Below are 13,236 nucleotides of genomic sequence, written 5' to 3'. Positions count from 1 at the left end.
GCATTGTTACTCTGTGTTTGCAAGGTACACGCCCAGCTACCAACACCCTGCATGCATATTCTTAGGAGAGGAGACAGAAGGGCTGATGGGCTTCTGTGTCGACTTGCTGAGTTGAAACGTGACCAACTCTGCACAGGAATGCAGCCAAGAATGAAAGCAGAGGAGAGAGTGAATGCTTTCTCCCAGGAAGTGCGATTACGAGGACGCGTGTCTTCTTAGGGGAGAGGCGTTGGTGTCCTAGTAGGAATACATTTTTCAGTTGTACCACAAACCAAAGGCTCTGCATGAAAGTATTTTCTGTACACACCTTCTGTTTAATCCTTGGACCGATATGCTTCCTGTATAAACATATTATTCGTTTGGATGCATTGGATGTGTCATTCTGGGAATTTTTGTCTAGCATGCCAATCACATCCTGCTTGAATCTTGCTAGAGATTTGTAGTTCAACACAGTGAGCATCAAGTCTGTATTCTTGTGATTGTTAAGCTGCTTTTATGCAGTTAAAGGATTGATAGAAAATTGTCATTAAAAGAAAAAGTAGAAATAAGCTGTTCTGTATTTGTTTATCAAAAATGTTGAGCAGAAATGTTAGGTATGCATAATTAATGTTATGAAAGTAAATTTTTAAACCCATTAAAAGTTCAAGAAATACACTTGCGCAGACATCAAAAGGGCCTTTTTCTTCTTCAACTGTAATGAACTAAAATGGAAACTTACTAAAGCTGGTTTGATTCTGGCCACTCCCTGTGGTTTACCCGAAGGTGAGATGAGTGGCCCACTGCTGTGTGCCCCAGGCATGAATTGTAAAGTGTCACAGAGTCTGTATCCTATGTGGCCGCAATGCAACTGAGGATGAATATTATTGTTTGTTTGTGGCAAACACTATAGCAACACTTTGACCAAGAGACAAATGCAAAACGCAGAAGCGTGCGCAGAGGTCCTTTCATTTTCTTTTTTTTCTCTTGAGTTTTTTTTATGAGTCATCAGAGGGCACCGCACAACCACTGGGACAGAAAGCAAACAGACACTGCCACAACATGCCTGCAGAGAAAGCTGCTGCTGAATCAAAGGGAAATAACGGGGATGACAAGGTTTGAGAAAACATTGAAAAATACTTGTTTCTTATTTGCTTTGGTAATTGGTTAAAGTAGATGATCATGATGACCACTTTTTGATTAGAATGACTCCCTTTTCAATTCTGTAGGTGAAAAAAAGGTTTACTAAAATGCACGACCAGATGTAAGAAACATAAACAGTGATGGAGCAATACTGGAAGAGCATCTGGGAGACGGATGCAACCCATAACAGCAATTCTCAGTGGCTAGTGGATGTAAGTGCAGACCACAGCAACCTCCCTGAACAGGATCCAGTAACCATCATATTGGCAGACATCCAAGAAAGGGTCTCCAGTATGAAGAGCTGGTCAGCGTCCCTCCTTGCTGCCTTGATCTTCTTCTCTAGTCTCCTTTGTCATGGAGGGTACTGCTCCTTGTGAGTGTTCATCTTGTAGCCATGTATCTCAGTGATCACTGCTGCCGTGGTGCTGCAGCTGGTCGGTTACAGAGGGTGCTTCACGTAGTACTGGTAAGTGGCCACGGAGGGTCCAGCTTTCCAGCTTAGCCATGATCCTGTCTCTCTCAGGTCAGCTGCTTGTGCACTCAACTTCAGTGCCACAGTTGTACTTAGATCTGGACTCCAGGTCGAAATGTTTAGGCAATAACTAGTCATATCTTGGCATGGTGTGCTGAAACTGTGAACTAATTTGGTATGTTTACAGTTGACATTATAGGCATGGCGTGGCGTCACAAGATGATGTAATTATGATACTGTGGTCAAAGAATTCAGAAATGGGTTTTCTCCCGCACACATCATCTTTATAACCTGTGACACAACACAAAATTTAAAAAACCTACGAAACCTAAAAATCAGGAAATCAATTACTCAAGAAAAGAAGAAAAAAAGAAAAACTACAACATGCAGAAATGGAGTTGTGTCAAGTATAGGACATGTGATGTGCAGTTCACAAACCTCTTCAGCTGTAGTAGGGCAATAGTTTGCAGAAATTTTGAATGTTATCTTTAGGCACTTTAGTACTAGCAGACGTCCACACAGTTTGTTCACATCTGTTTAGTTGAATCTATTAAAAAAAACAAAGATAACACAGTTTGGCAAGCATAAAAAGGTATTTTTTCCACCAACAAGGTGATTCCCAAAGAGCTATTTGCTGAAAACTGAGGAAACTAGACAAGAGGACAAAAGAAGAACGTGGCAGGATTAAAACACTGGTTACATCACATGAACAGTAACAGAAAGTCCTGTCCCTAAGAAATGGGCATAAAATACAACAAAGACTTTACACAGGACCCCAGAGACGCATGTGGGCATTTTTAGTTGATCCATGTACTGGTCACTGAATCCTCACAGGCATATTCTCAGTGGAAGGGTAGCTATCAAGAAGCCATTCTTAATTAAGGGGAAAAGGGAGAAAATGCCAGTCAAGCTTGGTCCTCTACCTGGGAGTTTGATAGTTCTGCGCAGTATCTTAGCTGTTCCTAGGACTGCACTCTTCTGGACAGAGACCTCTGGTGTTGTGCCTGTTGAATCTGCTGAAGCCACTGTTACAGTTTTTCAGGGTTACATCTCCAAAATCTCTTATAACCCCTTAAACTTCTGTGGACTTTACCTTTTACATCAGATCCAGCTGTTCCTTTAGCCCCTACTACTTCTCTGCTCATGGTCTTTCTTTCTGAAGTTGCTGCTTTGCCTGCTTTATCCATCACAATTGCGGTTTTCTGTCAACCACTGCATCTGGTTGGTTGGACAGCAGCTGCTTGTATGTCTGAACCTCAAATATCCCACAGGACCTTTGCCCTGCTGTTGTCAATCACCTTTGTCAGTGGAGTTGGGGCCCTTAGTCCACATGTTGTGCAGATGTTCCTGTACACTATCCCAGCACTCGGTTGTACCTCTCGGAGTACGCAGTCTATGCTTGAATCTTACATCTTGCTACTAACTGCTGGAATGTCTTCAGGGCACCTTTGCACAGTCTGAAACTATGTATAATTCTTTAAAGCATTTGTTTTGTGGTACTGGATCATAATTCTGGTGGTGTCCTGGTATTCTCTGAAAGTATACATTTCTATAAATGTGTATATTTTAGCCACAAGCATGAGAGCTTTAAGTGGAGCAGTTATTCTTTCAATGACAAAAGAACAAATGGCTGTAACCTCTTTTTGTGGTATACATAACAAAAATTCAATGTGGCTGGTGTGAAAGCCAGTGAGCTTATAAGAGACACATACACACAGTCCAGTGCTTCATCACCAAATTAGTATGGACCACATGAAATGGTTTGGGGGCTTGCTGTTAATTATTAAGTGGCTGAGTCAGGTCCAGAGCCTTGCAGGAAAACAGCAGCAGAAAAGGTTACAGGGAGCATGGCATGGGGCTCATTTCTAATGAATTTAAAAACACCCTACAATCATTTGAAGCTGATATTGTCTATTGTTATGTGATGCAAACGGTCTGTCACGCTTAACCATTGCACACACCCACGTGCTGACAAAGCCATTTGCAGGAGATTACAGCTTGCACCTCCTGCAAAACAGAACAGGCCATCATGAGTTTTCATCCCATCCTCCTCCCTTCTTCCCATTACCACCTCCTCCCTTTGCTGATTTTTCTGACAGTGCACTCTGTCTTTTCTGGGTTGCCTCTGCATGCCTCTGAGGCACAGATTATTGAGATAAACTTAGCAACAGCTAGCCGGGTCAGCCTGCAGACCCTGATAGAGAGAATGAAGAAGAGCAAGTAAGGGATACAGTTTTACTGCTTGAGCCTAAATATGTGAAACAGAGCAGGTTAAACAGGTCACTGTGCAACACTGCTGTGCAATCAATACTGCAATTGTAACTAGGCACTCATACTATAGTTCTCTTGGCTTATTTAGCATTATACCAGGACGCTAAAGAAGAGATAAAGAAAAGCATATATAAACAAGGACAAGTTAGTCATTCAAGGACATTACTTTTTATTTATTTACTTGATAAAAATACTAGAGACATGAGAATAGATCCTTTACTGTTCATGGTCTTAAAGTCAGCAGTGGACAGCTTTTTGTCTGAGACTATTTCTTGGATAGGTGCAGTAACCTTTCTTGTAAATTCCAGGAAGTTACTGTGAATGAGCAGGAAATAGTCTGCCTCATAACCACTGATACTATATATATATACGTGTGTGTATGTGTGCATGTGTGTGTGTGTTTTGTTTTGTTTTTACTTGAAGGATTGTGTGCTATTTAAGAAATGATACGGTCATTTATGAGTTTACCGGTGCCAGTCACTTTATGTTATCTTTAGACTGATGCAGGCCCAAAGGGAACCTCTGAGGCTGCCATGCGAAGCCATCGTGAATGTGTCAAAATCTGGAGTTCCTCTAATATCACACCAGAGTAAAAATATGACTTCAGCCTCTTTACGATTAGGTAAAATCGGTGTTTCCTAGATTATTGCACAAAAATGAATTTGGTGACTGATTGTTGCAAATAGTTATAGCAAGAACTTTTGATAGAGTTTTGTTAGAGTGAAAACTGTCCAGTAGTGCTAATATGCTCACACTGACGCTCTGCTGCTTCAACATCGTTGCTTGTCATTAATCACGATTTTGTGGCAGAATGAAGACACTGATGAACACTTAAAAAGATGCGGGGGAATGATCTGAGTTGGGGCATGATAAAGTGTCTGCTTATTTTTATGTTTATTTGTTTTTATTTGTTGTCTAAATAGCGTTAAAAATTAGCTGAATCACTAGCGATTGTTAGCTAATTTTAGCTTTCTGTGCAACTAGTCTGCTGGTACATCGCTACACACGAAAATAATAAAGGAGCTGCTTTATCATTTCAGTTTGTTAAAGATTTCTGTTCCTGTTCTGGGCTTCATTGTTTGTATACAGTACAGCTCCACATCCAGGTGAGAGCTAGTCAAAACGATGTTACCCGTCTATGTCCAGCAGCAGTTTGTATTCAGCAAAAAGAGTGAAAAATAAACAGGTAAGAGTGGACATGTATATTATAAAGGGAGTGTAGCTTCTGTTTTGCCCATAGTCACAGATGATGATTTCAGATAACTAAGCTGTGTGTTATACTGATATCAAATATGGATTCCCAACTTGTTCTTATAATAATATTTATTCAAATGATATTATTATGTTATCTTAATGTGTTTGTGTGTGATTCTCAGTGGAAAGAAGGAGACCAGGACAGAACAACTGTACAAGAGCAGGAACAACCAGGTGAGTAAACTGGCAGATAATGAAGTTAGCTGGAAAAGCAATAAATATTTTTCACCAAATAATTAAAAAATATTTTTTTAATGTTTTATTATCACAGCCTTTCTGTGCTTAGTCTGCACAATATAGGGAGGATTTGTATGACTCAAAAAACTTTAATGTAAAAGCAACTTTGCAGTCTGAGCAGTTTGCTTCTTGTGTATGGCTTGGCAGTGTGATCTGAAACAATGTTGTGCATGTTTCTTACTTTGAAAAATTTGGTCAACATGATTGAGCCTTTGCCTCAGATTTGATAACCAAAGGCTCCACCCTAAAACTGGTGAAAAATATAAAAATCTACGATTATTCATTCTGAATTATTCTTGGACACAATAGGTCGTTACCAATTTAAATTCCTTTTGAAGGTAACATTACAGCATGTACCCAGCTGAAATGAGGCTTGCAAATGTGAAAAGAGTTGAGCACCAGTGGCATATTCCTTTAATATTAATTGGAAGGCACTGTATGCATGACCTCATGACTGAGAGCTGAGCACTCCTAAAACTCTGAACCTAGACTTGCCCCTGGATTCACTGTAATAAATCTTGAGATCAGCCTGCACCCTGCCACTCACCCTAAGACAGCTGGGGTAGGCTCCAGCCCCCCATGACCCTAAATTGAATAAGCATAAGAGAATGGATGGATGGATAATCTTATGATATTGAGGCGACTGAAACCAGTTAGATGCCTAAATTATGACTAGTAGTAAATTAAATTTTACTCACTTCATAACAACTGTAGCTGCTTTCAGCTTCTCCCTTGCAAGAGATCACTACAGCAGGCAGCGCCATGTTTGGTTTGAGTTTTCCACCAGATTCCCCCAAAGGGGATTTGTGTATCCAGCTGGAATTGAACCAACAACTTTTGGCTTGCCAAGTTAATGTGAAGGCTTCACTATTCTTCCATGTTTTTTGCTGCTGGCACCATTTGGTCCATTTTTCATCAAATTATCAGCCGGCTGTACACTAAAGATGTCCAAGAGGTTTGTGCTTCAGGCTACTTTACACGTTATGGCTACATCTTGCTTAGCAAGCTTGCTAGGTTTAGCTGATAGATTAGCACGCTGCACTCTAAATCAAATATGATCACTTCAGGCTCTAAAAAACCAACAGAGTAGCCAATAAAAAGCTGTTGAGGTTTCAAAATGCAAAGTAGAAAAGACAGTGAATGACATCACAGGGACTCTACCCACCTTTTATGTACAGTTTGTGAGCCACGTTTGGCCTTTCCCTGTTTTTTTTGCCAAACTAATGCTCATTAAACTTTGCAAACAAAGATGAAATTGGTATTAGTCATCTCATCTAACTATTATTATTTTAAGTATTTTTATTTCTCAGTCTGTACTTTTATTTCCATCCAAGGGTCAACTCTCTTTTTCTCTAATGGTTCAAATTCCTGCTCTAATTTCTTCCTTCTGTGGTAAAGTCGGCATGCACACACTCTCTATTATCATTTGGAAACAATGTCTTCAATTAAAAAAAAAGAAGTTGTGATGAGTATCTCAAGTAAACTGTCAATCAGTGAAATGTTTTCTCTGCGGCTGAGGCTGATAAAGAAGACGTGGGCCGAATGTTCCCTGTCATTCAGTATTTCAGTTAATTTACTTTGCTAAATACTATATTAGGGACATGAATAGGACCAGAACTAGTACAAATATCCTGTGGACAGAAATATACAAGGATATCCCTGCAGGAAGTGCTGCTACGGTGTCTTCCTGGAAACAATGCTTCAGGAAATTATCTTTTGCCCAAATATGGAAAATCTGATAAGGCGCTTGGAACTTTGTCACACGTGTGTTTTGAAAAGTTTTTTTAAACCCTTTTCTTCAATTTTTTTTTCATTTTTTCATCCATTGGATGTAACAACAAGAGTGATTTTATGGAGAATTGTTACTTTTTCTCCCTTTTTTTGGTCCCCTGAGATGATTATGCAAGACTTACCCAGACAGAGATCAGCGTGGTCTTTTCGCTTCTTCTTTTTTTTTTTTTTGCACTTGTGATAAAAGCTTTCCTCAGCAGGCACAAAACAAAATGCCTTTGTTTCACCAAGGTAATCTGGCTATGTGTCTGAGAAGCACAGACGGTAGATGAGTACAGAGACAGAGAGAAGCTTCAATCTGTGTCCAGGCCTCAGGACATGTTCTGCTCTGATGACGAGCTCTCTGCTCTCGTTTCTATTTTTTCCTCTCCTCCCAAGGTGACCCTGCTCTGTGATGACTGTACTTGTTGACTTAATTGCATAATTTTATTGCTTTTATTTTCTTACCATTACAACTGGTTTGCATAACAGGATTTTATAAAAATCTGAACATTAACAGTCTTCATTTCTTTATGTCTGTCCTGCTTGTTAAGGGAACAAAGTGAGATAACGTTTTACATCCCATCCCACAACCACATACATTTTGTTTCTCCAAGCCGACATAAGACATGAAGGGCAGGCAACACCTTGGACAAGTTGTCAATTAATCACATAGAGGACAAACAGACAACCAGTCATCCCCACAGCCAGTTAAGAATCCCTAATTAGCCGAACCTGACTCTGAGGTGTGGGTAGAAGACAGAGTACCAGAAGAAAACCCACGTAGTGACAGGAAGAATGAACAACTCAAAGGCCTTCCTGCTGTGAGACCCCCACCCCCGGTCATAAACTGTCCCCACTTTAGCAGTACTAGCCTCTAATGGTTTCATATTCTAGAAACTTCCATGGGGATCTACATTTTGATGCTAGGTTGCAGCAGTTATAGATTTCAGATGTTTTGCCAGTTTAATCTACTGAGGGATATTTACTATTTTATTTGTCTGCAGTGGTGTCTACATTCGTGTTTATGGTCTTTTGTTTAGTCCACCTCTTTTATAGTTAACTACTAAACAAATTACTGGACATTAATGTCTTAGTGTAGATGAAATGCCCCAGCTGCATTTGCATTTAGCCTCACCTTAACCTCAAATCTTTATTTTGACCATTTATTGCCACAAAATATCCATCCATCCATTTTCTACTGCTTATGAAGAGCAGTCTAAGCAGAGATGCCCAGACATCCCCTCCCTGAGTCATCTACAGGGGAACAATAACAAGTTCCTAGGGCCATAGAGACAAAATCTCTCTCGTCCTGGGCAGGCATGATTATCTCCTTCCAGTTGAACACGGTCAAAACACCTCACCCAGGAGATTTTCTGGAGGGATACTTTCCAGATGTTTGAACCATTAAAATATCTGCAAAAAGACTCCAAACAAACAAGCATTAGTCCAAACTGTGCTGTGTGTTTAATGTTATTAGAACGTGTTAGTGTAAAGCTGCTAAGCAATCCTTGTAAGGAATGAAGTTCCTTGTTTTTATTCTCTAAGTAGCTTTGTTTCACCCAGTTCAATCAAACTGCTTATTTATGTAACACTGAGTTTTAGTGCAGTCTCTTGAGTTCAGCCTCTGTCTGAAAGAACTGTTTTGGCCACTGTCCCTTTAATGCTGTGTTCCATTTGAAGTGGGATGCCAGAAATCCCAACTTCTGAGTCAGAATTTCCGGGTGGAATCCCGAAAGTTGGATTTCCTACTTTGCAAGTCAGAGAAGTCCCACCAATCCTGATTTCACAAACCCAACATGATAACAGTGCACGTAAACCGTAATAAGAAGCGTTTGAAGAACACAAACATCAACCAAGCCAGCTCACTCGCTGAGCAGTAGTTACTTTTAAAGATATAGTACTGTATTTATTTTTTTTCTCATCAATTGGTAGGTTTGTTTAAATGTTTAGTAACAAATATAGACAAAAAAAATATTACTTTGACCTTCAGATCAACCTATTGATCTTGAAGGAGAGGTCAAAGGTCAAATGTTATTTTATGATATTTTAAATGCTTAATATATGGCATGTTCTGTATGTTGACAGTACACAGCACGTTTATAAGAATCATAGTTTAACCATAAAGACTTTGGCGGATTTAAGCCAAATTTTAACTGATTATTGACACGACTGCTACCTCTACAAAGTTTTCATGTTTACAGACAGAATAATGACGCACCTCCTCAGCGGAGGAAAAAATCTAAAACTCTTAACCTATGCTAACACTGCTGCATGTTTGTGGTTGGTTAAATACGCCTTACATAGAGCTCTGAAATGCTGCGCAGTGTTTTCAGGCACAGAATAATACCCATTGTGTTGTACTGCCAGTGATGCATGAACTGCTCTACTGTGCTATTGAAACAAAATAAAACCATTTTTTTTCTTTGTTTTTCTGACTACTAAGACTGGAACACGGTATGTCACTCCCTGCCTCAACATCTGACTTCTGAGGTAAAAGAAACACAGAATTAGAACCAATAGCCTATCCCTCCTTAAGACAGTTTTCTTTTGATTGGTTGCTGCTTGCAAACAAAAGGGCACAGTCACAGTCAGAGATGTGTGTTCCTCTGTTTAATGCCATACAGATCCAAAATTGAAAGATTTGACATTATTTATATAAAAACACCCAGTATCATGTATCCCTACATCAACAGTGGTGCACAGTAAATCCAGTCTGCATTAGGTTACATGTGTCATTCTTATTGTTTATTGGGAGGTATATTGAAGCGTTTTCTATCATATCTTGAGTGAGCTCATGAAGGTGATGTCAGCATTCCCCGGTGAAGTCTACCCAGGGCCATAAATGGTCTGCATCCTGGTGTGACTGATCGCTTCAAACCAGCTTCTCTTTGTGTCACCGTTCTTTTCTCCTCCTGTCTGACTTTGACTGTTGCCATGGAGACCAAGTGCAGGCTGACACACTCGCAGGCATCCTTGATCTTTGGACTGTGAGGTCATGTGGTGCGCATGAGAGACAAGCAGTCAAGCACAGACAGAGTCAGACAGGATTTGGGAGGAGACAGACAGAGGGAGGATTCCAGGGGAGTGTGTCACTGCCGACTGGTCACTAATCTGGCTGACACCTGGCACTACATGCACACACACACACACACACACTACTTAAAAGTCAATAGAATAAAGAGCAAGTCTGCATCTCTATTGTGTCTTCAGCTACAGTTTTTCTCGATGGGACTCAGTCAGCTGTTTACATACCAGCGCGACAGCTGTCCCAGGGCGTAAACTGGGCTGATAACTGGACTGCCGGGTGCACCAGCAGGCACAATAACAAAAACCAAGCTATAGCCAAGACAGCAAGAAGTATGTGAGTGCATGTTTTTACTTGATGTTGGTATCAATTCAATACCAAGAAAATACAGGGCCAGTACTGCTGATACCACTACCAATACAGTTTATGTATGGCAGAGCATTCTTAACACATCTTAATAACCACTAAATCACTGCGAGTTTTACTTTCTACAGTAATTAGTTAACACAACAAAAACCCACCTTTTAGGTTAGCATGTATTATGAAACTGGACTTTTTGGAAACCTGGAATGTGAATGTGACAACTTCAGTTGTTTAAATGCTTTATAGGCTATAAATAAAATATATGAGACAGTAAAATTGCACTACTGTTTATGGAGCATGTTCGAGGTATATTTTTACATTTCCAAAAAAATCATCTATTTAACACAATTCAATGAGTGTAGAAGATAGAAACAAAGTATCAATCCTATAACATTAGTATTGATCAATACCAGCGTTGCGATCGATACTATTGCTATATTGCTATATGCTGGCATAGGTTTTTATTTAAAACTACCACAATGACACATAATTGTCCAATAGTTTAGCCTACATTAAATGTATGTAAATAACATCCTCCAATCAGAGAGCATAGAACTCAGTAAACTGCCAATACTAAAGATACATTCTGAAAGCCATTGTTACAATGTTGCCCTAGATTTGAAGAAAATATGTTACATGTGAACAGAAACTGTGAGACTCTCGGCTGTAGAGGGGAAAACTACTGTGGAGTTTAAAGCCTTTAGTGGTTGTGTTGTTTGTTTGTGAAGACAGCATAAGGTTTAGATCAGGAAATAATAACTGAGTCTGATCCTGTTCTGCATTCGTTCACTCGTGGCTCCTGACTGGATAATTGGAACAGCAGGTGGGAGATAATGAATGTTATCATGTGTTTCCTCTAAAATTCTCAAAAAACAAACATTAAAAAAAGAAATTCTGGCCTTCGAGCCTTACGTGTGACACCCCTGTTTAAAAAAGAAAAGAAGAAACCATTTATACTGTATATATTTTTAGTGGTCAGTAGTAGTGATCAAATAATGATAATAATGTAAGTGATCAACTGAGACACTTGGATCTGTTTTGCTCCACTTCCATGTACAGTAGGGTGTCAAATCACAAAAAAATAAGAGATAAGATGTGTGTGTGTGTGTATGTCTGTGGGTGGGTGGCTGCGTATGTGTGTGTACTCTAACGTTTACTGCTTCTGTTCATGGTGATGAACCCAGCCTCCTTCCCTCTAGTGGGTGGAATAGTCCCAGTTTTCAGTGGGATTGATGCGAATGCATTTCAAGCAGCGAGTCGTGCAGCGGTTTCTATGGTTACCAGTATCACGCCGACGTTTTGCGATTTTGCAGAGGATTGAGGAGGGAGGGCGGAGAATTACATGGGAACATCTGCGGTGAGCGAACGTGTGTGGCGATGAGGAGGAGGGACAGCAGGGGGAAGGCATCGTGTTGTTGCTGCACTTCCCTCCATGTTGTCCTGTTTCCTGTTTCCTGCCATGTGTGCAGTGCGGTGGAGTGGAGTGACTGTCTGCTCTTCTCATCAGTGACTTACTTTCACAAATCTCCGCACATTTTCTGTGCACATCTGGAGCACAGGGTGGAATGAAGCACACAGTGCAATTAGACTCCAGGTTATAGACAAATAAAAAGACAAGGATGATGAATCCAGCGAGTACCTCTGACAGCTCATTACCCGCACCTTTTTGTTTACCCATGCAGTGCATGATAATAAATACCCACCTTCTTTTTTTTCTTGCTTTAACTGGGACTCGCACAGATCGATACCAATCCACGTCCTCTCATTCACTCATCATCATGATAAAAGAGTTAGGAACCGAAAGGAGAAGAAGGTGAGAGATGAAAGGGTGCTTTAGAGAGAAGCAGCCTGCAAGAGCAAAACTCAACAGGGGAATGAAACTGGTGAAATATTCATGAGCGAGAGACAGGAGAGCAGAAAGGAAAGAGACAAAGAGTCAGACCCAGTGCAGCTCTGCTTGAGCGTGCGTGTGTGAAACAGCAAGTATTAGCCCTAATAATAGGGTCTCCTAGCTAGGAGGCCTCATATCAAACCTGCTCTTTTATCTGCAGCGTCAGTTGAAGCCTGCAGTTAATTTCCATAGATAAGAGCACCCTACAGCAAGATATTTGCATACAAATGATGGGGTCCTGAAAGGTTGAGAGTATAAATAACCTTCTTTAGGTGGTTAAAGTGTGCACGTGTGTGTGTGTGTTGCCTGAACACGAGACGAGCTCTCAGTAATTAGGAAAAATAAAATTTTTGGAAGGGGCAAATATTGTGCAACCTACTTCTTTTACCACAGAATAGGAGACAGTTTTACGGGAAATTGATTACACATAATTACATGCTATCATGTGGTGCCCTCTTCTGGCTTCTTACAGTACTGCACAAAAAAGCCAGTTGTTCATTTTCGTCCATTTATCCAGTCAGGGTTTCACTCACATTCACACCTATAGCCAATTTTGAATCACCAGTTAACCTAAACCCACTAACTGTATGTTTTTGGATTGTGGGAGGAAGCTGGCGAGAACATGCAAACTCCACACAGAAAGGCCCCGGCCAGATCACATGTTGGATTTGAACCCAGGAGTAGTCATTCTTTCTAAATTCTCATTTATGCATTTATTTATTTTTAATGCATGTTGAGGGGCTTGAGAGGGTATTTATTTTCATATGTGGATACCAGTGGTGGCCATATTTCATAATTCAAATCTGCGCATTAGAAAATGTCTCTATGTTT

The sequence above is a fragment of the Simochromis diagramma genome, unplaced genomic scaffold (genome assembly GCF_900408965.1).
Source record: "Simochromis diagramma unplaced genomic scaffold, fSimDia1.1 OVJJ01000304.1, whole genome shotgun sequence".
Lineage (NCBI taxonomy): Eukaryota > Metazoa > Chordata > Actinopteri > Cichliformes > Cichlidae > Simochromis > Simochromis diagramma.
The sequence above is the reverse complement of the archived record's forward strand: the minus strand, read 5'-3'. Positions refer to the sequence as shown.